Genomic DNA, 24,390 nt, shown 5'->3' with positions numbered 1-24,390 from the left:
ATGATTCACTCAGTTGACTGCGTTCACTGCTCTAACCACAATACACAGTGAAAGAAGCGGTCGCCAGGGACTCCTGATATTGCAAAAACACTTCTATATAATACAAATATATTCATGACTTTTTTTGAAGCGAAGATTAGTAATAAGGGATACAAGTGTGGGGGTGAACCAGCTTCTCACACCTTCATTCTCTTCTTTAAAAAAAAAGAGAAACCATAATCACAATAGCTCAAGATGTAATATTCCTGCAACGCAAAGAGACGTCTTCAAAGTAAATAACAACTGTGCTTAAAAGCAATCAACGGCGGGAAAGAAAAAAATGCCCAATACTTCGAACTATTTATTTGAGTAGAGGATAAAGCAACAAAGGTCAGGCTGGTGGACTGTCCCGATGTTCCTCATAGAATTTACAGTGTAGAAGGAAGCCATTCAGCCCATCGAGTCTACACGGGCCCTTGAAAGAGTACCCTACCCAAGCAACCCCACCAATCCACCTAACCCGCACATCTTTGGACTGTCAAAGGAAACCGGAGGCACCCGGAGAAAACTCACGCAGACACGGGGAGAACGTGCAGACTCCGCACAGTGAACCAAGCCGGGAATTGAACCTGGGACCCTGGAGCTGTGAAGCAACGGTGCTAACCACTGTGCGCTGCCCCCTAACTTCTCTGTACACTATACTTGCGTTTGGGCTGCACTGGAGCAGCGTCAATGTTGAACACAAGTCAGTAAAACAAGTATTTTGGGGTCTGGATACACAGACACACGGCAGAATCCTGGTCACAATGGGCAAGGTATACGCTTAGATGGTAACTCTTGCAGCAAAGCTTTTCCACGAATTCCGCCATCCTTCCGAGCCTGGAGAGTGTATATGCTCCTTTACATCCCCACTCTTCCCTTTCAAGCTTCTCTCCTCCCCTCCCCTCCCCACAATGGTCTCTTCAGTTCTTACAAACAACCAAAGAATTTTTGATCAAATATATTTTTCCTGAAGTCACTATCCCTTTAGGGCACAAAAGAACATTGTTCCCAAATATGTGCGACGCATTTAAATTAGTACAAAGTCTTACAACACCAGGTTAAAGTCCAACAGGCTTGTTTCGATGTCACTAGCTTTCGGAGCGCTGCTCCTTCCTCAGGTGATTCACCTGCGCTCCGAAAGCTAGTGACATCGAAACAAGCCTGTTGGACTTTAACCTGGTGTTGTAAGACTTCGTACTGTGCTCACCCCAGTCCAACGCCGGCATCTCCACACCATTTAAATTAGGTTCAGTTTGTGACAGTCCCCCTCGAAAAGAGAAAGTAAGTTTCCCCGAACCCCGTAAAACTTCAGGCGGCTTCCCCCCAAATCAACTTTTTGGAAGTGGTTGCTAGGAAACCCTCTCCTCTCCTGCTTGGTGTTGATGCTACAGCCCGAACCTGCCTGGTCTCAGTGGCCCCGCAGAAAGCCCATCTGTCTGTCACAGCGGCCCCGGCTCTGCCTCGCTCCAGACTGAGCCGGCCCGCCCCACGCGGAGCACGCCGGGAGTTGTAGTTTCCACTCGCCGCCTCGTTCTGGCCTCTGCAGACATTGGACTACTGATCCCATACCGCATCGCGCCTCCTCCGACCCCCGACCCCCGAGGGTAAAGGAGCGTAACAGCGCCCTCCATAGCCATCTTACGAGAACTGCCTTTTGCCCAATTCTTACATTTTTGCATTTTGAAGTTTGTTGTTTCAGGGATATAAAAACGCAATTAACATTATAAAGGGCGTTCAGGAGATGAACAATATAACATCACGTAGAATGTACAGCGCCAGAAACAGTATAGCTGGTTCATGCCCTCATTGTTTAAGCTCCATTACCTTCCTTTCACCTTTCTTGGTCAAACGCTGACAGCTGAATGTTTAAAAAATGATCTGTGGTCGATCATTGGCAGGCGAGAGATCTTTTGCCAACTGGCCCTACCTAGGATCAGGCTCCCACTCGATCCCCATTCACCAATATCCCTACCTAACCTTCTGGACACCATTATGGCCAATCCACCTAACCTACACCACTTTGGACTGTGGGAGGAATCCGGAGAACCCGGGAGAAACACACGCAGACACGGGGAGAAAGTGCAAAGCCCACACGGACAGTCAGCAACGCCAGAATTGAACCCGGGTCCCTGGTGCTGTGAGGCAGCCGTGCTAACCACTGTGCCACCGTGCCGCCCTTCTGGTGATCTAGTGCAAGGTTTTTCAAAGTGACTCGCAGGTGGGTTGTGGGCGGGTGTCAGAAGGGTCGCAGAGCTGAGGGTCACAGCAGTATTCCTGAAAGATCCCAGTGATATTGCTGCAGATTAAAGCTCTACAATTCACTGCACTCCCGGCCGAGCTGTTCTAAAACCGCCGGAACACTGGAATCTACCCAGAACTGCAAACGTCGATGCCCAAGTACCAGAAAGAAAGTAACCCCTTTTTGCGAGTGAAGTATGTGAGTTGTGGAGCCTTGTTACAACGATCTGTGATTCATATGAATTCAGGTTCTGTTTCACTCACATCGCCGAACAATACTGCAGTCTCTTTGGTTTCAGAAACGTAGGTTTAAGATTATTTTCTCAAAATCAATGTATGACTAGGCACTTGAGGCAACGGGTTAATTTCCCTTTTACTGCATTGGATGCCGCCGGACAAAAAGAGTCTTAATTTTAAATCCGCAGCCTTACCATAAAAAACTATTGTAAATCTCTCCAACGCTGAACATCATAAGGTGAGAGGTGTCATGTTCATGGACGTTAATGTGAACTACAGAACATGTAGTTTAAAATAATTTATTATAGAACAAACTATGTGGCAAGATAACTAGGATAAATAAACTAATAAACAACTAACACCAAACACCTCTTGTGGAACTACTGCAAATACGACTATCTCCCATCACAACCAACTCCCAATTACAAGACCACATGGTGACGGGATGGGTTTACAATGCCACCTAATGGTCAGAGGTTTTGCATAATATTATGTACAAACTTACATTATGCATATCATCACATCCCTTTTCCTTTGTGAAAGAAAATTTTTACAAAAATCAAATTACTTTTTACATTTCATCAGCGCGTGGCAGCACGGTAGCATTGTGGAGAGCACAATTGCTTCACAGCTCCAGGGTCCCAGGTTCGATTCCGGCTTGGGTCACTGTCTGTGCGGAGTCTGCACATCCTCCCCGTGTGTGCGTGGGTTTCCTCCGGGTGCTCCGGTTTCCTCCCACAGTCCAAAGATGTGCAGGTTAGATGGATTGGTCATGATAAATTGCCCTTAGTGTCCAAAATTGCCCTTAGTGTTGGGTGAGGTTACTGGGTTATGGGGATAGGGTGGAGGTGTTGACTTTGGGTACGGTGCTCTTTCCAAGAGCCGGTGAAGACTCGATGGGCCGAATGACCTCCTTCTGCAGTATAAATTCTATGATAATCTATGATACATAAGTATGTACATGTTCAGATATCTTTTAGTTTACTTTACAGTCTGTTACAAATTCAGTTTTTCTGGCTTGAGCCTTATTCTTGTGGATCTTGTCAATGTCTGCTGAACTGGCACAGGTTCTTCATGCTCTTTAATATTTGGTGTTGGATTTTGATGTTGTTCATATGTTGACGTATCACCCTCTTGATGTGTTGATTCCCCCTCTTGTTGTATTGGTTCTGTGTTTTCTTGAGATGTTTTAGGACTGTTGTAATCTTGCTCTTGTGGTTGCATCACCAACGGTTACCGTACTTTGAGCAAAGCTCTTCTATTCTGTCTGAAAACAACACTTTCATCTGCCATAACAAGATATGAGTTTGGACATGCTGGTCCCAGTACCTTTGCCTGTTCAGCCCAGCCATTGCCTCTGTGGCCATCTAAAATGGCCGCCCGCAAAGGATAATGGGAATTGTGATCAGGCTGGGACACGGACAAGACACAGCTTGTGTGTATTTGTAAAAGCAAACCAGACCTGTACAGAAACTTGCACCTGCTGGAGGTCAATCACAGATCTCCTTAGGACAATTGGACTCAGATTGAAACATAATGGTAGTAACAGACTCGGGGGCGCCTATTCACCTTATTTGGGAGTGCGTATATGCCTCGGACAATAACAACGAGGACCCACCCAGCTATCTAGGTACCCACCCCTAATTGGCCAGAATCGATTAGGGCGATCAAAATCCTATCGATCCATTGGATCCCGAGTTGTGACCGGCCAAAAGGGCGCGAAAGATCGGAGGATAAGAGGAACTGTGCTACCAATGCTCTGTCTCTTTTGGGACCGGCCTCTGCCCCGTCAACTGTAGCATATCGACCAGCCAAGTTCAAGGACCCACGATCGCTACCAGAAGGACGAACCTCAGCCCAGACGTACCTGACAACTTCCAGCCGCCACACGTGGGGAACCAGATAAAGGCCTTATCTAACCTGCACAGAGCCGGTCACTTGAAAGTTAAGTAAAGGTAATTTAAGCTGTTAGATATAGTCTAATGTGGAGTTGCGTATAAGTTATTAAGTATAGAACCAATCCTATGTTTAATAATAAACTATAATTGAACTAATATACTGGTTGTGTGGTCATTTGTCCAATATACGGAATGCACTCGCGTCTTGTGGTATTAATTTAAAAAAAAATTTAGAGTACCCAATTATTATTTTTTCCAATTGGGGGGCAATTTAGCATGAGCAATCCACCTAACCTCCACATCTTTGGGTTGTGGGGGTGAAACCCACGCATGTCGTGTTGGGTGTTCTGCTATACAAACAAACCAACACGGTTGTAGATGGTACAACTCTGTTTTATTATTCCGGTTAATGAGAACTGTAAACTTCTGGTTGTGGTTCGTACTTCTCCAGTTAACCTGTAGACCCAGCCCTAGCACTATCTTAGAGAGGCACTCAGCACATGGTGTATGTCTGAGTGGCACGCTGTGAGCTCTGTGCTCTGAGCTATCTCCTGCTGGAATCAGCGGGAACCTTGGTGTTCCCTGTTTTATAGTGCGTGTGCTCTCACTGGTGACTGGCTGTGATGTTGCGTGTGTGTTGATTGGTCCGTCGATCTGTCCATCAGTGTGTGTGTGATTGCACCATGATATGTTAATATGGATATCATGACATCCCCCCTTTTCACAAGAATATGCGTCGAGATGGTAATAAATATTGGTGTGTACTGAGTGCATCTAAATATGTGTGTGCAATATTTACAACATGAGGCTAAACTATATACATAGGAAGGTGTCAGGTGCAACATAGCAATGACGTTGTACCACAAACAAAACAAGTGCAATCAGCAAATATCGAAAGAGGACTCCTGGAACGACAAGAAAGAAACACATTACCATTGTTGCACAACAATTCAGTGAGTCCAATGTGCAAACAGGCTCATAAGTCCAGCCTAGTAGGTGGGCGACAAATTCGGGTTGACCACCTCAAGGGTGGGTCAGGATCCACCGGCTGAGGAATGGGCCTGGCCACGGGCGATAGAGGAATAGGCAGAGTGGCAGGAAGCTCCACGAAGTCGACATCAGGGACAACAGGAGGGCGTGGCACCGGTGCATGATCACGTAGCGAGCGCGAAAGCAGCCAAAGGGCCCGCCGATTACGCCGGCGAATGGAGCCATCAGGCATGCGAACCAGGAACGAGCGGGGAGCCACGCGGCGGAGAACTTTGGCAGTTGCCGACCAGCCACCCTCTGGTAGGTGTATGCGGACGTTGTCTCCAGGCGCCAGGGCAGGAAGATCAGTTGCCCGAGTGTCATGTGCCACCTTCTGCTGAGCACGCTGCTGTCGCATCCTTTGCAGTACTAGAGCATGGTCGGGTTTGGGAACATGAATGGACGGTACAGTGATCCTGAGGGCGCGACCCATCAACAGCTGGGCTGGTGAGAGGCCTGTGGACAGTGGGGCCGAGCGATAGGCCAGCAGGGCTAAACAGAAGTCAGATCCGGCATCAGCAGCCTTGCAGAGGAGCCACTTCACGATATGGACTCCCTTTTCCGCCTTGCCATTTGACTGGGAATGCAGAGGGCTGGACGTACGAGTGTGAAGCCATATGAAGCGGCAAAAGAAGACCATTCCTTGGCTCGCAAAACAGGGCCCATTGTCCGACAGGACGGTAAGCGGAATGCCATGGCGAGCGAAGGTTTCCTTACATGCTCTGATTACAGCTGATGATGTCAAGTCGTGCAGGTATGTGACCTCCGGATAATTTGAGAAATAGTCAATTATGATGACGTAGTCCCTGCCGAGCGCATGAAAAAGGTCCACACCCACCTTTGCCCAGGGGGACGTTACCAACTCATGGGGCTGAAGCGTCTCAGGGGGTTGCACCGGCTGAAACCTTTGACAGGTGGGGCAGTTGAGCACCATGTTGGCGATGTCGTCGCTGATGCCCGGCCAGTACACAGCTTCTCGGGCCCTCCGCCTGCACTTCTCAACCCCGAGATGGCCTTCGTGCAATTGTTCGAGGACCAGCCTGTGCATGCTGTGTGGGATCACAATCCGGTCCAATTTTAGGAGGACACCGTCAATGACGGCCAAGTCGTCCCGGACATTGTAGAATTGTGGGCACTGTCCTTTGAACCACCCTTCCATCATGTGGCGCATCACGCGTTGTAGAAGGGGGTCAGCTGCAGTGTCACGGCGAATACGGGCCAGACTTGCATCAGTAGCTGGCAGATTGGCTGATGTGAAGGCTACATGCGCTTCGACCTGACAGACGAACCCCCCCAATTCGGGCGGTGTGCTTACTGCTCTAGACAGGACATCCGCGATGATGAGGTCCTTTCCCGGGGTGTAGACCATTTGGAAGTCGTACCTCTGGAGCTTGAGCAGAATGTGCTGGAGGCGAGGGGTCATCTCATTGAGGTCCTTTTGTATGATGCTGACCAGGGAGCGATGGTCGGTTTCCACGGTGGTCCACGGAATTTATCTATGCCGGTTAACAAACCCAGGCACTCCTTCTTAATCTGCGCATAGCGCTGTTCTGTGGGGGTCATGGCCCGTGAGGCATAGGCAACCGGGGCCCATGATGCAGTGTCGTCCCGTTGCAGGAGTACCGCCCTAATGCCGGACTGGCTGGCATCAGTCAAGATCTTTGTATCTCGAGTAGTGTTGAAGAACGCCAATACCGGGACGGTGGTGAGCTTGATCTTGAGCTCCTCCCATTCCTTCTGGTGTGCGGGCAGCCACTGGAACTCCGTAGTCTTCTTCACCAGGTGGCGAAGAGCCGTTGTGTGGGAGGCAAGGTTGGGAATAAACTTCCCCAGGAAGTTGACCATCCCAAGAAAGCGTAGCACTGCCTTTTTGTCTGCCGGCTGCGGCATAGCTGCAATAGCTGCCACTTTGTCGGCATCCGGCCACACCCCTGACCGGGATATGTGGTCCCCCAGAAACTTTAGCTCAGTTTGGCCAAAAGAACACTTGGCTCGGTTGAGGCCCAGGCCGTGTTCTCGTATCCGAGCAAAGACGCACTGGAGATGACTGATGTGCTCCTGTGGTGTGGTGGACCAGGTGATGACGTCGTCAACATAGACACGCACCCCTTCGATGCCCTCCATCATCTGTTCCATGATTCGATGAAACACCTCGGATGCCGAGATGATGCCAAATGGCATCCTATTGTAGCAGTACCTGCCAAAGGGAGTGTTGAAGGTACACAGCTTCCTGCTGGACTGATCCAGCTGAATCTGCCAAAAACCCTTTGAGGCATCAAGCTTGGTAAAAGTTTTAGCCCGGGCCATTTCGCTCGTGATCTCTTCCCGTTTGGGTATGGGGTAGTGTTCCCTCATGATGTTGTTGTTCAGGTCTTTCGGGTCGATGCAGATCCGGAGTTCGCCAGAGGGCTTTTTTACGCACACCATGGAGCTGACCCATGGCGTAGGCTCCGTGACCCGGGAAAGCACTCCTTGGTCCTGGAGATCCTGCAGCTGCTGCTTGAGGCTGTCCTTGAGTGGTGCTGGGACTCTACGAGGTGCATGAATGACCGGGGTGGCGTCCGGTTTGAGCCGTATTCTGTAAGTGTAGGGCAGTGTGCCCATGCCCTTGAAAGCCTCCTGGTTGTGGGCGAGGAGCGAGTGGAACTGTGCCCTAAAGTCTGCATCCGGGAAATCGGACGTGCCTTCTGGAGACAGAGTGTGTACCCGCTGAACGAGGTGGAGGATCTTGCACGCCTGTGCGCCCAGCAGAGAGTCCTTCGAGGATCCAACTATCTCAAAAGACAGTGTGGCTGTGTATGAATTGTGTGCAACCTCGAGCTGGCAGGATCCCAAGGCCGGGATAACATTACCGTTGTAATCGACCAACTGACAGTGGGATGGCCGAATCGGTGGTTTGACCTTCAAGGTGTGGAAGGCTGACCATGCAATGAGATTGGCGGAGGCACCAGTGTCTAAGCGGAATGTGATTGGTGATCGGTTGACCGTTAGGGTGGCACACCATTCATCTCCCGGATTAAGGCTGTGCACTGGCATCGGCTGGTGGGTCCTACTTGGGGACATCCGATTTGTGTCTATTACCGCAACGCGGAAGGGTTCCCGGTCGTCGGTATCACCGGTCTGCACGTCGTCAGGGTATGGCTTGGTGTATGGAGGCTGAATGGCTCGCACGTCCCTGCGAGGCTGGCGGAATTGGGGAGCGTTGGCAGGTTGGGCTGCTCAACAGCAGGCAGCGTAGTGGCCCATCTTGCCACAGCGGAGGCATTGTCGAGGTTTGGCTGGACATTGCCGCTTTAAATGTGCGGATTCACAGTTGCCGCGTGTCGTGACGTCATGGCGTTCGCTGCGCCACCACGCATGCGCAGTTCGGTCCTGCGTAGAGCGCGCCTGCGTGTCACATCTCTTTTGGCGCGTACAAACGCGGGAGGCCTCGGAAAGCGCGCAAAATGGCCGCCTTCGTTCGGGCCGCGGACCGGGAGGAACTCGATCGACTGGACCCGCTCGGTCTCGTAGGATCCCTGCCGTGCCGATTCGGCCGCCTGGAATTGGGAGTACCGGCTGGTCGCGTTTTCATGGAGGACGCAGGTTTCGATGGCGGTGGCTCGGGTAAGGCTCTTTATTTTGAGGAGCTGCTGGCGTAGGGTGCCCGAGGTGACCCCAAAAACTATCTGGTCCCGAATCATGGAAACGGAGGTGGCCTCATAGCCGCAGGACTGCGCGAGGATACGGAGGTGTGTCAAAAAAGATTGAAAAGGCTTATCCTTACCCTGCGCTGCTGGAAGAGGTACCTCTCGAAGCTCTCATTTACTTCGACGCTGAAGTGTTGCTCAAGTTTTAGAAGGACCGTCTTGGACTTCGTCTTGTCCTCGCTTTCCGCGAATGCCAGGGAATTGTAGATGTGGATGGCGAGTTGCCCTGCCGTGGAGAGGAGGAGGGCGATCTTCCTGGTGTCCGATGCATTCTCCCTGTCTGTGGCTTCTCGGAAGAGCTGGAAGTGCTGTTTAACCCTACTGTCTCTTTGTGGAGGAAGTATTTTATTTGGAGGTGTCTCATTTCCTGTCCTTTTGCTAGCCTCCACTTCCTCATCAGTTCGTCCAGTAGCGCCAGTCTGTGCCCTACGTAGAAGTCCCCGACCGTCAATGTGCCCCCATCCCGCCTCTATCTTTTGAAGGTGGTATCTAGCATGGCTGGGGGGAATCTGTGATTGCCGCAGATGGGGGCCATGGGGGACATTTTAGTTATCCCGAAGTCTCAGTTGGGTCCATGTTCTCAGTGTGGCCGCTACCACTGGGCTCGTTGTGTATCTTGTTGAGGAGGATGGGAGTGCTGCTGTGGCCAGGGCCCGGAGGGTCGTTCCTTTACAGGATGCCTCCTCCATTTGTACCCAATCTGTGTCGGGTTCTTGTACCCATCCCCTCACTTTTTCTGCCGTTGCTGCCCAGTGGTAGTATTGTAGGTTTGGTAGAGACAGGCCCCCTTTGACTTTCCCTCTTTGCAGTGTCTGTTTGAGAATTCTCGGGTTCTTACCCCCCCCCCCCCCCCCCACACAAATGCCATGATTAGACTGTCTACATTTTGGAAAAAGGCCTTGGGGATGAAGATCGGTATGGATCTAAACAGGAAGAGGAACCTTGGCAGTACATTCATCTTGATCGTCTGCACTCGCCCCGCCAGGGAGAGTGGGAGTGAGCCCGACCTTTGAAGGTCTCTTCTTACTTCCTCCACCAGGCTGGTCAGGTTCCACTTGAGGATCTGTGTCCAGTCTCTGGCTATTTGGATCCCCAGGTAACGGAATTTGTTCTGGGTTCTTTTGAACGGGAACCCCTTCAGCTCTGTCCCTCCCCCTTTTGGGTTCACTGGGAATGCCTCGCTTTTGCCCAGGTTAGGTTTGTAGCCCGAGAAGGTTCCAAACTCTTTCAGTATTTGCAGTATTGCCTTCAGTTCCTCCTGTGGCTTCGAGACATAGAGGAGCAGGTCATCTGCATAGAGTGAGACTCTGTGCTCTCGGTCTCCTCTCCGGATTCCCTTCCAGCTTTTTGCGTCCCGCAGGGCTATCGCCAGGGGTTCGATCGCTAGTGCGAACAAGAGTGGGGACAGGGACCAGCCCTGTCTTGTTCCTCTCAGTAGCTGGAAGTATTTAGAGCTGGTGGTGTTAGTTCGGACGCTCGCTTTGGGAGCGTTGTACAGGAGCCTCACCCAGGCGGTGAACCCCACTCCTAGCCCAAACCGTTCCAGTACCTCAAGGAGGTATTTCCATTCGACTCTGTCGAAGGCCTTTTCTGCGTCCAGGGAGACGATCACCTTTGGTGCTCTCTAGCTGCCTGATGTTTGCTGTGAGCTGCCTACCCTTGACCAAGCCCGTTTGGTCCTCTGAGACCACCTCTGGTACGCAACCCTCGAGCCTTTCGGCCAGGACCTTTGCGAGTATTTTCGCATCCACGTTCAGCAGTGAAATGGGCCTGTATGATCCGCATTCCGTCAGGTCTTTATCTTTTTTGGGTATCAGTGAGATTGTGGCCTGCGCTAGCGTGGGGGGCAGGGTGCCCCTTGCCAGTGAGCCCCGAACATGTCCCTTAGATGTGGGGGCCAGGACTGGTGCAAATGTTTTAGAGACGTCCGCCGGGAACCCGTCGGGTCCTGGTGCCTTCCCCGCCTGCATGGAGCTGATGCTCTCCATGATTTCTCCCAGGTCTATTGGTGCTTCCAGCTCCCCCTGTCTGTCTTCCCCCACAACTAGTAGTTCTCGTCTGTCTAGGAACTGTTTCATCCCCGGGCCCCCGTTGGGGGACACGGAGGTGTACAGTCCCCGGTAGAAGGTCTCAAATGCCCGATTGACCTCCTTTGGCTATGTTACCAGTCTGCCTCTGCTATCCTTTATCTGCACTATTTCCCTCATGGCTGCCTGCTTTCTCAACAGGCGGCCAACCTTGTCTCCGTGTTCGTAGAAGGTCACCTGTGACGGCCGAGTTGGCACACTGCTTTCCTAGTGGGTAGCAGGTTAAAGTCCATTTGCAGCTCTTTCCTCTCCACCAGCAGCTCTACAGTCGGGGCCTCGGAGTACTTTTTGTCGACTTCCAGGATGGAGTCCACCAGTTGTTGCCTGGCCATCCTTTCTTCCCTATCTCTGCTTGCCTTGTAGGCTATGATCTCTCCTCTAATCACGGCCTTCAGTGCCTCCCAGAACGTGGAGGGTGAGACCTCCCTGTTTTGGTTGTTACTAACGTAGTCGCTATGGCCCACAATGTTTTTTGGCAGAGGTTCTGTCGGCCAGGAGGTCCATGTCCAGCCTCCATGTGGGGCGCTGGGACCCGGCCTGTCTCCAACCTCACATTGATATAGTGTGGAGCGTGGTCAGAGATAACGATCGCGGAGTACTCCGTTCCCGTGATCCCTGGAAGCACCGGTTTCCCCACTGCAAAGAAGTCGATACGGGTGTATACCTTGTGAACTTGTGAAAAGTATGAGAATTCCTTTTCTCTCAGGTGTGGAAACCTCCAAGGGTCTATTCCATGAAGGTCCCTAGCTCCCTAGCCATGCCAATCTTTTTCCCTGCTCTGGGGTTTGATCGGTCGGTCAGTGGATCCTGTACATTGTTGAAGTCGCCCCCCAAGATCAGTCGGTGTGTGTCAATGTCGGAGAGTTCCGCCATGGTCTTCTTTATGAATTCTGTGTCATCCCAGTTGGGCGCGTACACATTTACCAGTACGACCGGTGCCCCTTCCAGGACAGCGCTGACCATGACGTACCGTTTCCCTGGGTCCGTAACCGTCCTGGTTTCCGTAAACCTCATCCTCTTGTTGATTAGTGTTGCTACCCGCCTAGCCCTCGTCCCGTAGCATGAGTGGTATGTCTGTCCCACCCAGCCCTTCCTTACCAGCAGTCGGTCCTTCTCCCTCAGGTGCGTCTCTTGTAGGTAGATTATGTCTGCTTTTAAGCTTCTTCGGTGGGAAAACACTCTGGATCTTTTCACTGGGCCGTTGAGTCCCCTTACATTCCAGGTAACAATCCTGATGGGGGGTTTCTGACCCCTCCGACCTGCGGGATCACCCATACTTACCTGGTGGACGGCCCCTGCACTCCAGGGTTTCCCTTTGTTAGGAGGCCGTCCAAAGTGGCCACGGTCGCCGCTCTCCCCATATCGGGCCCCAGCGCGCTGGGGTTTCCCTTTGTCCAGGGGGCACCCAACATGGCCACCAGCTATGTGTACACCACGCGGATGCACTCCTGCACTCCGGGGTCTCCCTTCGCCCTGAAGCCCTCCCGAGTGGCTGTTTGTGGCGCCATCTTGGTTCCGTCCTGATCAACTCCTTTATGGCGTTTAGCTCCCTTTTTAGCATGCTTCTCCACACTCCCCCCCTGTGCGGGGGGATGATGGTCTCCCTGTCCTGCTCCCGTTCCGCTGTTTGGTCCGCCAGCTTTTTCCCTTCCAGGTTCGCCTGAACCTCCGTCTCGTCTCGTGGGGCCGCCTGCCTTCGTGCCCACCGCTCCTGTGCTTTTCCCTCGCTGCTGCTGCTCCTTGCATCTCGCCTTCCCTTCGCTTTGGTAGTTTTTCCTCCAGCCATCTCTCTCTCTCTCTCCACGCTGCTGTTCCTCACCCTGAAGTTGCTCTTCCTTCCCCCGCTCCTCTTCTCTCGCCGGGTCTGGTCTGCCTCAGGTTTCAGGTTTGGGTTTCTTTGTCCGGTTTTGTTTTGTTTGGCCTGGTTCCCTTCCCCTTCCTTCTCACCGGGTCAGGGGGGGTCGAGTGAGGAGGTTCCTGATGGGACGGGAGTCACTTTTTGTGCCGCCGCTCACCTCGTGGCCGCCACCGGAAAGTGGGGGGGGGGGGGCCTCTTTCTCTCTCCTTGTTGATCGCTCCACTCCCGGGCGCCCAGGTCTCCCATTTTAAAGTGCTTTGGTGTCCGGCTTGATACCTCTTCCCCACTCTCTTGTTGCGGGGGGGCCCAAACGGACAAATTTGTGCTCTTGAGCGCAAGATCTCCGCAAGGAAAGGGACAAAACGGCGTTCCCCCCATGAGCTCCTCCACACGCGACCGCTCCCTCCCCCGGAAGCCGAATCGCAAAGAATGTTTAATGGTGACTATGTACAGTGATGTGCCCTAACCCCTAACTATCTTCTGTCTACTACATACGTGCCAACGTAAGTGGCATCTACCTTCTTTATCTAACATGGCCTACCATTCATTCGTGGTGTTACCCCAGACAGCATATCAGAAGTGGAGGCAGCCTGCTGCGTGTCTCGCTCTCTGCCCTGTGTGCCCTTGGGGGCAGTACAATGAGGGCCTGGGCCTGGATGGGCCCGGCTGACATTCGGGTGTCAAAGGTGAAAACGTGTCACTCTGTTCTGCCTGCTGCCCATGAGATGCGCTATGTCAGGTGGGAGGGATCGGAAGTGCTGAAGTGTTCCAGCTCCTCCCCTGAGGGAAGCACTACATGGGCCCCATCACTTCCTCCTCCCGTGGGGCGCTTGCCAGCTACTCCATGGTTTGAAGGTGAGGCCGGAGTGAACTCCAGAGGCGAAAATGTCATTTGCTGCTGCCAGACCTGGAGGCCCATCCTTGTCCGAACCATGATCGCGATCCCCTCAGCCATGGTGACTGAGACTGGCCCTCAGGAAGTGAGACATGACCCTCACTGCCTCTGTCATGGTCCTCACTGCCTCGTTGATGTCCCTCAGTACCTCTGACATGTCCCACTGTGACGGACCAAGCTCAGTCAGCGTCTGACTAATGTTCTTGATTCCCTCAGCCCCTTGTCAATAGGCCAAGTTCTGGAGGGCTACAGCCCGGGCCATATCTGCCTGTTACTGAGTTCTCTTGTCCTGTGCCTCAGCCCTGGACAGCAGAGTTTGCCCCAAGCCTTTGATGTCCTGACCCAAGGCTCTGATGTTTGGCTGTGGGCGCAATGATAGCACAATAGTTAGCACTGTTGATCATAGCGTCAGTATCCCAGGTTCGATTCCCAGCTTGGATCACTGTCTGTGTGGAGTCTGCACGTTCTCCCCGTGTCTGCGTGGGTTTCCTCCGGGTGCTCCGGTTTCCTCACACAAGTCCCGAAAGACGTGCTGTTGAATGAATTGGACATTCTGAATTCTCCCTCTGTGTACCCGAACAGGCGCCGGACTGTGGCGACTAGGGGTTCTTCACAGTAACCTCATTGCAGTGTTAATGTAAGCCTACTTGTGACAATTAGAAAGATTATTATTATTCCACCATGGATGCCACCCTTTCAATGTTGGCCTGGGTACCACGCAATGTCAGCAACATCTCCTGGGCCTGAAGGCGATTGGACTCTCCCAGCTGTATCTGCAGGCGCTGAAAAGTTGATGACAGTCCCACCTGAAAATGCTGGCTCTGCGTCTGCACCTGCACCAGTGATGGGATCATACTTTCAAGAAGTGCAACAGCTGTCTGGATGACAGCTGTTCCCTAGGATCAGACAGCCCTCCAACTCCCGCTCCCCAGGGCGCCCCTGCCTCCATCTGATGTGCTGCAGCATGTGATGGTGCTCACCAGAGGGTGACCCGGAGCCTGACCACTAACATTACCCACTGAGGTGATAGTCTCTGCAGTGGTGGAGTGTGCAGGTGATGGCAGTGTCAAATCATTGGTGTCTTCCCAGAGTGGTGCTCCAAGGTGTGACTGAGGGGCAGCAACCCTGGACAGCTCAGCGTTGTCTGATGGTGAGCCTGCACGACAAAAGACATGAGTGAGATCTTGGGAAGGGCTGGTATGTGGGAGAGGGGTGACTCATGTGCTATAGGGACATCTGGGTTGCATTGCGCTCTCACTAGCTTGCCGCTGGCCGCCCTGCATTGCAGCCACTGCCCTCTCCTTGGTCTCTCCCATGAGTTGCAGGGCCCTCTCCAAAGACTAAAGAGGGCAATACATGTGTTGGAGGGTGGGTGTAAGGAAGATGTAGGGAGGTGTGGTGTTGTTGGCCTCTAGGGGAATAGGGGGTGTTGAGAGGAGTGAGAGACGGGTGTGATGCCAGGGGCACAGGTGGTGACTCACTCCAACTGCCCTAAGGAGGTCATTCATCTTCTTAGTGCATTGTGTGCTGGTCCTCCTGGCGAGGCTGCCAGCACTGCCAGCCTCTGCCATCTCTTCCCAGCCGTTGTTCAGTAGGGTGGGTTTGAGTCTCCATCCCACCCTGGAGAAGAGACTATTCCTCCTCTCCTTGATGGCATCCAGCATTCGGTCAACTTTGGACTCTCGGAATTGGGGGCAGGTCTCTGTGCAGCGATATTCTTGGCTGGAATGACAGTGGAATGTGGCGAGTGGAGCGCTTATAAGCAGCTCCAGCTTGTCAGGCACTTTAACACGAATCCCTGTCCCAGTGATCAGACACCAGTGGGGCCGGCAATCGCTTACGTTTCACATGGGCTGAGGGCTGGCCCATTTTTATGACCTGAATTTTATCTGCACGGTGCTCCCAGTGGGAATGCGAATTCCACATGAATCACCTCCGGCGGGAGATTAGTTTCCCAAATGGAGAACCCAGCCCCTGGTGTACTTGGAATTTCAAAAAGCATTTGGTAAGTGGGACATCAAAGCTCATTGCACAAGATAAGAAAATATGGTTTTGAGGTAACATATGAGCATGGATAAAGGATTGGTTAAACGACAGGAAGCAGAGGGTAGGGATAAATGGGCCTTTTTTAGGTTAGCAAGCTGGAACTAGTGGAAAGCCACAGGGATCAGTGCAGGGGCCGTAACTGTTTACAATCAACATTAATAACTTGGATAAAGGGACCAAATGTATGGCAGCTAAATTTGCCAATGACTCTAAGATAGGTTAAGTGAGTGGGCACAAATTTGACAAATGGAGTAACATGTGGGAAAATGCGAACTTGTCCACTTTGGCAGGAAGAATGGGAAAGCAGTATATATGGAAGGAGATTGCAGAATTTAGTGGTACAGAGGGATTTGGGTGCCCTGTCCATGAATTACAAAAGGTTGGTAAGTACCGCATGTGATTAGAAAGGCAAATGGAATGTTGGTGTATATTGCAAAGGGAATGAAATTTAGGGTTGGATTCTCCTGTGCCCTTCATCAGAGAAAGCAGCAACTGTAAATTTCTAGAAAGCGAAAACCACATTTATAGGGTTTAATCACCTCAAATCTTTGATCAGCTTTCATTCAATGGGAAATTATTTGTTCTCGGCTGTGATTGATAGCTTGCACAGTCAGAAGTCTGGGTTGATTAATTTCATTTCCCTTCACGCTTGAATAAATCTCAAGTACTCTACTGTGTAAATAACTGTAATGTTTATAAACATTGTGCTATGATTGACAGCTCTTGACCATATCAAAAGCAATAAAGTGCTCTCACTTCCTCTTTTTCCCTGCAGAAAGCAAAGATCTGAGAGGGCTAAACCTAGCTGATGTGCTTTTCGCTTTCTAGGAATTGACAGGTGTTGCTTACTCTGCCTGAGCCAGCAGGGGTACTGCACAGATGAGTTTTAAAACAGTTATATTTCTTCACTGTCACTGTCTGGGCTGCTCTCTAGCTTCCAGACAGGGGTCTCTGTAGTGGGCCGCTTCCTGGTGAGGGTGATTCCAGGCAGTGGTCTCTGTGATGGGTGACTTTCAGGCAGGGGTCCCTCTTATGGGGGGCTCCCTGATGGGTGTCTCTTATGGGGGGGGTCTCTGCAATGGGGTGGGTTTTCTGGTGGGGGCCACTGTTTTGGGGAGGTCTCTGGTGGGGTCATGGGGGTTCTGTGGAGGGGCGATGACCCAGAATATCCCCTGTTGGGGGTGTTGGTGTGGAGGAGGCGTCCCAGCCACTGGACCTCACAATCGGTGTTCAAAATGACGGCTCGATAACGGGAATCCCTCGCAATCCCTGCCATGCATAGATGTGCATGGCAAGGGACAGTGAATAGCCTCTGAGTTTGCACTCCCAGCGTGAGCTCCATCAGTGGCGATTCATCTCTGGCGGAAGAATGGACTGGATTCTCCGCTGTTGGGATTCTCTGTTGTGACGGCAGCGCAACCACTTCCGGGGATTTCCCGACGGCGTGGTGCTGCCCACAATGGGAAACCCCATTGGTGGGCTGGAGGGACGGAGAATCCTGCTGCCGGTGGGGACGTGCTGCACCCGAAAACTGGTGCGATGGGACAGAAAATCCCGCCCTCGTCTCCCAAGAGGAGAATTCTGGCTGTGATCTTATTGAAACCTGTAAGATGCTAAGGGGACCTGATAGGGTGGATACCAGGAGGATGTTTACTCTTGTACGAGAGACTAGAACTAAGGGACACAGTTTAAGTGTGAAGAACTCTCCATTTTGGGACAGAGATGAAGATAATTTTTTTTCTCTTAGAGGACGGTTAGAATGTGGAATTCTCTTTCCCAGAAAGCAGAGGAGGCTGGGTCATTGAATTTATTCAAGGCAGAGTTAGATCGATTTTTGATAGACGAGGGAGAAAGAGTTATGGACAGCAGGCAGAAAGTGGAGCTGAGATCACAATCAGATCAACCATGATGTTAATGACTGGCAAGCAGGCTTGATGGACCGAACTGCCTACCATTGCTCCAAAATCCTGGGCGAAATTCTCCGTTATCGGCGGAAACTCCGCCGATCGGCGCAAAAAACGGCGCAAATCCCACTTGCGTCACGTCATAAAAATGGGCCGATAGTCTGCGGCCCGAAATGGGCTAGCAGCGACGTAACGGGATCCGCGCTTGCGCAGTGGTTCACGCCGTGCAGCGTCATACGCGCTGCACGGCGTGACGGCTCATAAGGCCGCGCAGCTCCCCCCCACCCGACCGGAACAGCCGACCGCAACACCCGACTTGATGGCTGGCCGTCGCTCAGCCCCGAGGTTCGAGTCACGCGATGTGGAGGCGCTCCTGGATGCGGTGGAGCAGAGGAGGGACGCCCTGTATCCCGGGCACGGCCGCAGAGTTGCCCCACGCCACAGCCGGCGTCTGTGGAGGGAGGTGGCAGAGGCCGTCACCGCTGTGGCCCTAACACCACGGACAGGCACCCAGTGCCACAAGAAGGTGAACGACCTCGTCAGAGCAGGCAGGGTGAGCGTCCCCCATATCCCCCATATCCCCTCTCCCCCAAATCCCCCATATCCCCCCTCCCCCATATCCCCCATATCCCCCCCTCCCCCATATCCCCCTCCCCCATATCCCCCATATCCCCCCTCCCCCATATCCCCCCCTCCCCCATATCCCCCCTCCCCCATATGCCCCCCTCCCCCATATCCCCCCTCCCCCATATCCCCCCTCCCCCATATCCCCCCTCCCCCATATCCCCCATATCCCCCATATTCCCCCCTCCCCCATATCCCCCCTCCCCCATATCCCCCCTCCCCCATATCCCCCCCTCCCCCATATCCCCCATATTCCCCCCTCCCCCATATCCCCCCTCCCCCATATCCCCCATATCCCCCCTCCCCATATTCCCCATATCCCCCCTCCCCCATATCCCCCCTCCCCCATATCCCCCCTCCCCCATATCCCCCCTCCCCCATATCCCCCATATCCCCCCTCCCTCATATCCCCCATATTCCCCCCTCCCCCATATCCCCCCTCCCCCATATCCCCCCTCCCCCATATCCCCCCTCCCCCATATTCCCCCCTCCCCCATATCCCCCCTCCCCCATATCCCCCCTCCCCCATATTCCCCATATCCCCCCTCCCCCATATCCCCCCTCCCACATATCCCCCCTCCCCCATATCCCCCATATCCCCCCTCCCCCATATCCCCCATATCCCCCCTCCCCCATATCCCCCCTCCACCATATCCCCCATATTCCCCCCTCCCCCATATCCCCCATATCCCCCCTCCCCCATATCCCCCATATCCCCCCTCCCCCATATCCCCCCTCCCCCATATCCCCCCTCCCCCATATCCCCCCTCCCCCATATCCCCCCTCCCCCATATCCCCCCCTCCCCCATATCCCCCATATTCCCCCCTCCCCCATATCCCCCCTCCCCCATATCCCCCCTCCCCCATATTCCCCATATCCCCCCCTCCCCCATATCCCCCCTCCCCCATATCCCCCATATCCCCCCTCCCCCATATCCCCCCTCCCCCATATCCCCCCTCCCCCATATTCCCCCCTCCCCCATATCCCCCCTCCCCCATATCCCCCCTCCCCCATATCCCCCCCTCCCCCATATCCCCCATATTCCCCCCTCCCCATATCCCCCCTCCCCCATATCCACCATATCCCCCCTCCCCCATATTCCCCATATCCCCCCTCCCCCATATCCCCCCTCCCACATATCCCCCCTCCCCCATATCCCCCATATCCCCCCCTCCCCCATATCCCCCATATCCCCCCTCCCCCATATCCCCCCTCCACCATATCCCCCATATTCCCCCCTCCCCCATATCCCCCATATCCCCCCTCCCCCATATCCCCCATATCCCCCCTCCCCCATATCCCCCATATCCCCCCTTCCCCATATCCCCCATATCCCCCCTCCCCCATATCCCCCCTCCCCCATATCCCCCATATCCCCAAGTGAATCCAGCCCTAACCTTAACCTCTGCAATGCACGCGCAACCGATGGCGTGCATTCATATACCTGCCTAACACTGTTGCCTTTTACCCCTGCCACCACCCCCCCCCCCCCCCAGGAGAAGCGCGCACACAACAATAGGGAGCATGTGAGGACTGGAGGAGGGCCCGCTGATGAGAGGCCACTGACCGTACACGAGGAAAGGGCCCTGGAACTGGCTGGCGGACCTGAGGACCGGGAGGTTGCTGATGCAGAGGTCGGGGCCCCGCGAGCAAGTGAGCCACCAACAGCCCGTCCCCATATCCCCCCTCCCCTATATCCCCCTCTCCCGTATCACCTGATCACTGCCTGATGTCTAACCATGCATGCTTCATTGTGTATCGCAGGACCAAACGTCCAGGCACCCATCCCCGCAGATGCAGACCGCCCGCAGGATGCCCCTCGGAGACCACGGGAGACGGAGAGACCCGCACCCTCCAGCATGCGACGCCCGCAGGATGCCCCTCGGAGACCACGGGAGACGGAGAGACCCGCACCCTCCAGCATGCGACGCCCGCAGGATGCCCCTCCGAGACCACGGGAGACGGAGAGACCCGCACCCTCCAGCATGCGACGCCCGCAGGATGCCCCTCGGAGACCACGGGAGACGGAGAGACCCGCACCCTCCAGCATGCGACGCCCGCAGGATGCCCCTCCGAGACCACGGGAGACGGAGAGACCCGCACCCTCCAGCATGCGACGCCCGCAGGATGCCCCTCGGAGACCACGGGAGACGGAGAGACCCGCACCCTCCAGCATGCGACGCCCGCAGGATGCCCCTCCGAGACCACGGGAGACGGAGAGACCTGGAGCAACAGGGAGACGACACCCCCGTCACGTGCGGGAGCGACCACCCAGCGATGAGGGGGGCAGCCACAGGCCCCCGTCACATCCGAGCCAGGACACCACTACCCAGGACACCACTATCCAGGACACCCCTACCCGGGACACCACTACCCAGGACACCCCTACCCGGGACACCACTACCCGGGACAGCACTACCCGGGACACCCCTACCCGGGACAGCACTACCCGGGACAGCACTACCCAGGACACCCCTACCCGGGAAGACGAAATACCGGACAGTGACTCAGAGTGGATGGGTGGAGACGAACCCCCACCCCAAAGTGCCATGGACTCAGAGTGGGACGAAGAGCACGACACAACGCCACTGCTGTCACCAACACCCTCCACCATCGCAGAAACACTCACCACGGTTGGGCACTTTAGTGATGAGGCGTCTGGTACACTCACTGGTGCGCACAACACAGCCGTCCCGGTACAGCAGGTGGAGGTAGGACCAGCAGAGGGACCGGGCGGTCGGAGGGCAGCCCAGGCCAAGCGAACATCTGCCGCACAGATGGATCCCGGGTTCCTGCAGTTACCACACCCACACATAGATCCGATGCAACCACCGACACGGAGACGAGCGAATAGGGTGACGGGTGGCTTGCGGCGGCTGCGGTCGCAGGTGGAGGAGTCCACCCGCGTCCAGGAGCTGGGAGTGGTCCCGGTCATGCGTGCCACCCAGGCTGACACCGCATGGGTGGCGTCCGCGGTGGAGGCAATGGGTGCGACGGTGTCAGACATGGGGAACGGTTTGCGAGGCCTGGGGCCTTCCGTGCAGGCGGCGTCTGTGGCCCAGGAAATGGCTGCCCTCTCACAGGAGGCCATGAGCCAGTGCCAGCGCCAGATGGCAGAGGCGCTCAACGCCATAGCCCAGTCTCAGCAGGCCATGGCCCAGTCTCAGCAGGCCATAGCCCAGTCTCTGCAGGCCATGGCCCAGTCTCTGCAGGCCATGGCCCAGTCTCAGCAGGCCATCGCTGAGGGCATCGGCGCCAGTGGCCATGTGCGAGCTGGCGTCGCACTGTCGCAGACAGGGTTCGACAACCCCCTGGGCTCCATGGCTGCAAACCTGCAGACCCCTGTCGATACCAGCACGGGCCTCCAGGACTGGCAGCGCCAGATGTCGGGGGCGCGTCGGATGGCCAGTCCGTTCGCATCCCCCACCCATGTAGAGGCCTGGGGGCCATCGGGCACCCCGAGGGAGGAGGAGGTGGTGTGGTCCGTCCCGGCTCCCTCTGTAGGGGAGGTCCCGGTACACCGCGACACCTCGGACTCCCCCCCTTCCGTCCCAGGTGCATCGGGTGGAGGGTGTTGGTGACAGCAGTGGCCAGGACGCCCCAGGAAACGGCCGCCAAAGGGATCCAGTGTCAGAGGGCAGGAATCACAGGAGTCCACCTCCAGTTCTGCTGTACCGTCTGGGGAACCACGTAGACGTAGTCAAAGGGCCCGTAAGGCCAAACAATTAGACACTGAGTAAGTTGGCACGGGTGCAGGGCACAGATGAGTTTTAGGCGCTAGGGCACGTGCATGAACTCCTTTGGTTATTAAAGTCAATGTTACACCTACCGAAGCTGCCTTTGTGCTCTGTCCAAAGTGTGCGGGGGTGTCATGTACGTTGAGCGCAAGTGTGTGTGTGAGGGGTGGTCTTACCTCAGCCCCAGGTGAGTCTGCCCCCTTCCCCCTGGGCCGCCATCAACATCCCCCGGGCAGAGGACGGGACCGTGCGCTGCAGTGTCACAGCCGCATGCAGGGATGGTCCGGGTGGATGGTGGTACTGTGGCCATGGGTCAGACATAGTCCAACGATGTAGAGCCAGGAGCTCATCGGAGGCGGGTTGTCATCATTCTCCATGGCCTGCGATAGACACGCGTCCACCCGCAACTGGGTGAGCCCGGCCCGTTGTGCCGCCGGTGGATCGGCAATTGGGAGTGGGGGGGTGGTGTGCATGCGGGTGGGGTGTGTGGGGTTGGGGAGGGGGGTGAGGGTGCTGGGTGGGTGGATGGGTGGGGGGTGTGGGTGGTCGGCTGTTGTCATGGTGTGCGGTCTGTGGCCATACTACCCGATTCCCACGCCCATCTAGTCAGTGAAGCGGGCGTCTATCAGTCTGTCCCGTGCCCGCTGGGCCAGCCGGTAATGGTGGACAGCCACCCGTCTGTGTCTACCCCGTCTGCCCTGACCATTGCCCCCATCCCCCTCATCTGGGGAGGACTGGGCCTCTTCCTGCTGCTCCTCCACTCCGCCCTCCTCTGCCTGCGGCACATCGCCCCTCTGCTGGGCTATGTTGTGCAGGACGCAGCACACCACAATGATGCGGCCGACCCTATCTGACCGATACTGGAGGGCGCCCCCAGAGAGGTCCAGGCACCTGAAACGCATCTTCAGCACGCCAAAGCACCTCTCGATCACTCCCCTTGTCGCTACATGGGCATCATTGTAGCGGGTCTCCGCCTCATTGCGTGGCCTCCGTATAGGCGTCATCAGCCACGATCGCAATGGGTAGCCCCTGTCGCCCAGCAACCAGCCCCTCAGCCGGGGATGGCGTCCCTCGTACATGCCGGGGATGGATGACCGCGACAACACGAATGAGTCGTGTACACTGCCTGGGTAACGGGCGCAGACGTGCAGGATCATCATGCGGTGGTCGCAGACCACCTGTACGTTCATCGAATAGGTCCCCTTCCTATTAGTGAACACGGCCCTGTTATCTGCAGGTGGCCGCACGGCGACGTGCATCCCATCGATCGCGCCCTGGACCATGGGGAACCCGGCAATGGCAGAGAAGCCCACGGCCCGGGCATCTTGGCTGGCCCGGTCCACGGGGAAGCGGATGTAGCGGTGCGCCATGGCATAAAGGGCATCTGTCACTGCCCGGATGCACCGATGCACCGATGTCTGCGATATGCCGGACAGGTCCCCACTCGGTGCCTGGAATGACCCCGTTGCATAAAAGTTCAGGGCCACCGTAACCTTGACGGACACGGGGAGAGGGTGTCCCCCGCCAGTGCCACGCGGTGACAGGTGTGCCAGCAGGTGGCAGATGTGTGCCACGGTTTCCCGGCTCATCCGGAGTCTCCTCCTGCATTCCCGGTCCGTGAGGTCCTGGTATGACTGCCGGGGCCGGTACACACGGGGCGCCCTCGGGTGCCTCCGTTGCCGTGGGGCCGCGACGTCCTCCTCCCCCTCCTCGTCCTGTCGGTCAGGTGTCCCTCCAGCCTGGGCGGCTGCCGCCTGCCCCTCTGCGGCAGCCTGCGCCGCCTCTCTGGCACGCTCCTCCTCCTCCTCCTCCTCCTCATCCAGGGCAACATAGACATGAGCGGCTGCCACCACGGCGGCCAACATCGCTGGATGATCTGAAAACATGACGACCTGGTGGGGGGGAGGGGAACGACGACATGTCATCATTGCCCATATCCCCTCCTCCCCCCAGCCAGGTGGCATGGACCGCATGGGTCCAACTGTTGGAGGCTGGCACCTGGCCAGGTGGACCAACTCATTTTCCCTCCCATCACCCACCCCGGCACGGACCCCCCCCCCCCCCCCAACCTCCACCCCGGCACGGACCCCCTCCCCAACCCCCAACCTCCACCCCAGCACGGACCC

The 24,390-nt window shown here is 55.2% G+C and overlaps 1 protein-coding gene and 1 long non-coding RNA gene across 6 annotated transcripts in view; one reads left to right on the top strand and one right to left on the bottom strand.

Moving 5' to 3' along the window:
* Nucleotides 1-1,505, bottom strand: part of LOC140415206 (platelet-activating factor acetylhydrolase 2, cytoplasmic-like) — a 41,245-nt gene extending 39,740 nt beyond the window's left edge. For 2 of the 5 annotated variants that reach the window (XM_072501035.1, XM_072501040.1), the window contains exon 1: nt 1,424-1,500. The gene's annotated coding sequence lies outside the window, so the exon portion shown is untranslated. The other 3 variants (XM_072501037.1, XM_072501038.1, XM_072501036.1) reach the window with 3 other exon arrangements.
* Nucleotides 1-24,390, top strand: part of LOC140415273 (uncharacterized) — an 89,060-nt gene that overhangs the window by 43,752 nt on the left and 20,918 nt on the right. The window lies entirely within an intron of this gene.

The sequence above is a fragment of the Scyliorhinus torazame genome, chromosome 1 (assembly GCF_047496885.1).
Source record: "Scyliorhinus torazame isolate Kashiwa2021f chromosome 1, sScyTor2.1, whole genome shotgun sequence".
NCBI lineage: Eukaryota > Metazoa > Chordata > Chondrichthyes > Carcharhiniformes > Scyliorhinidae > Scyliorhinus > Scyliorhinus torazame.
The sequence above is the reverse complement of the archived record's forward strand: the minus strand, read 5'-3'. Positions and strand labels throughout refer to the sequence as shown.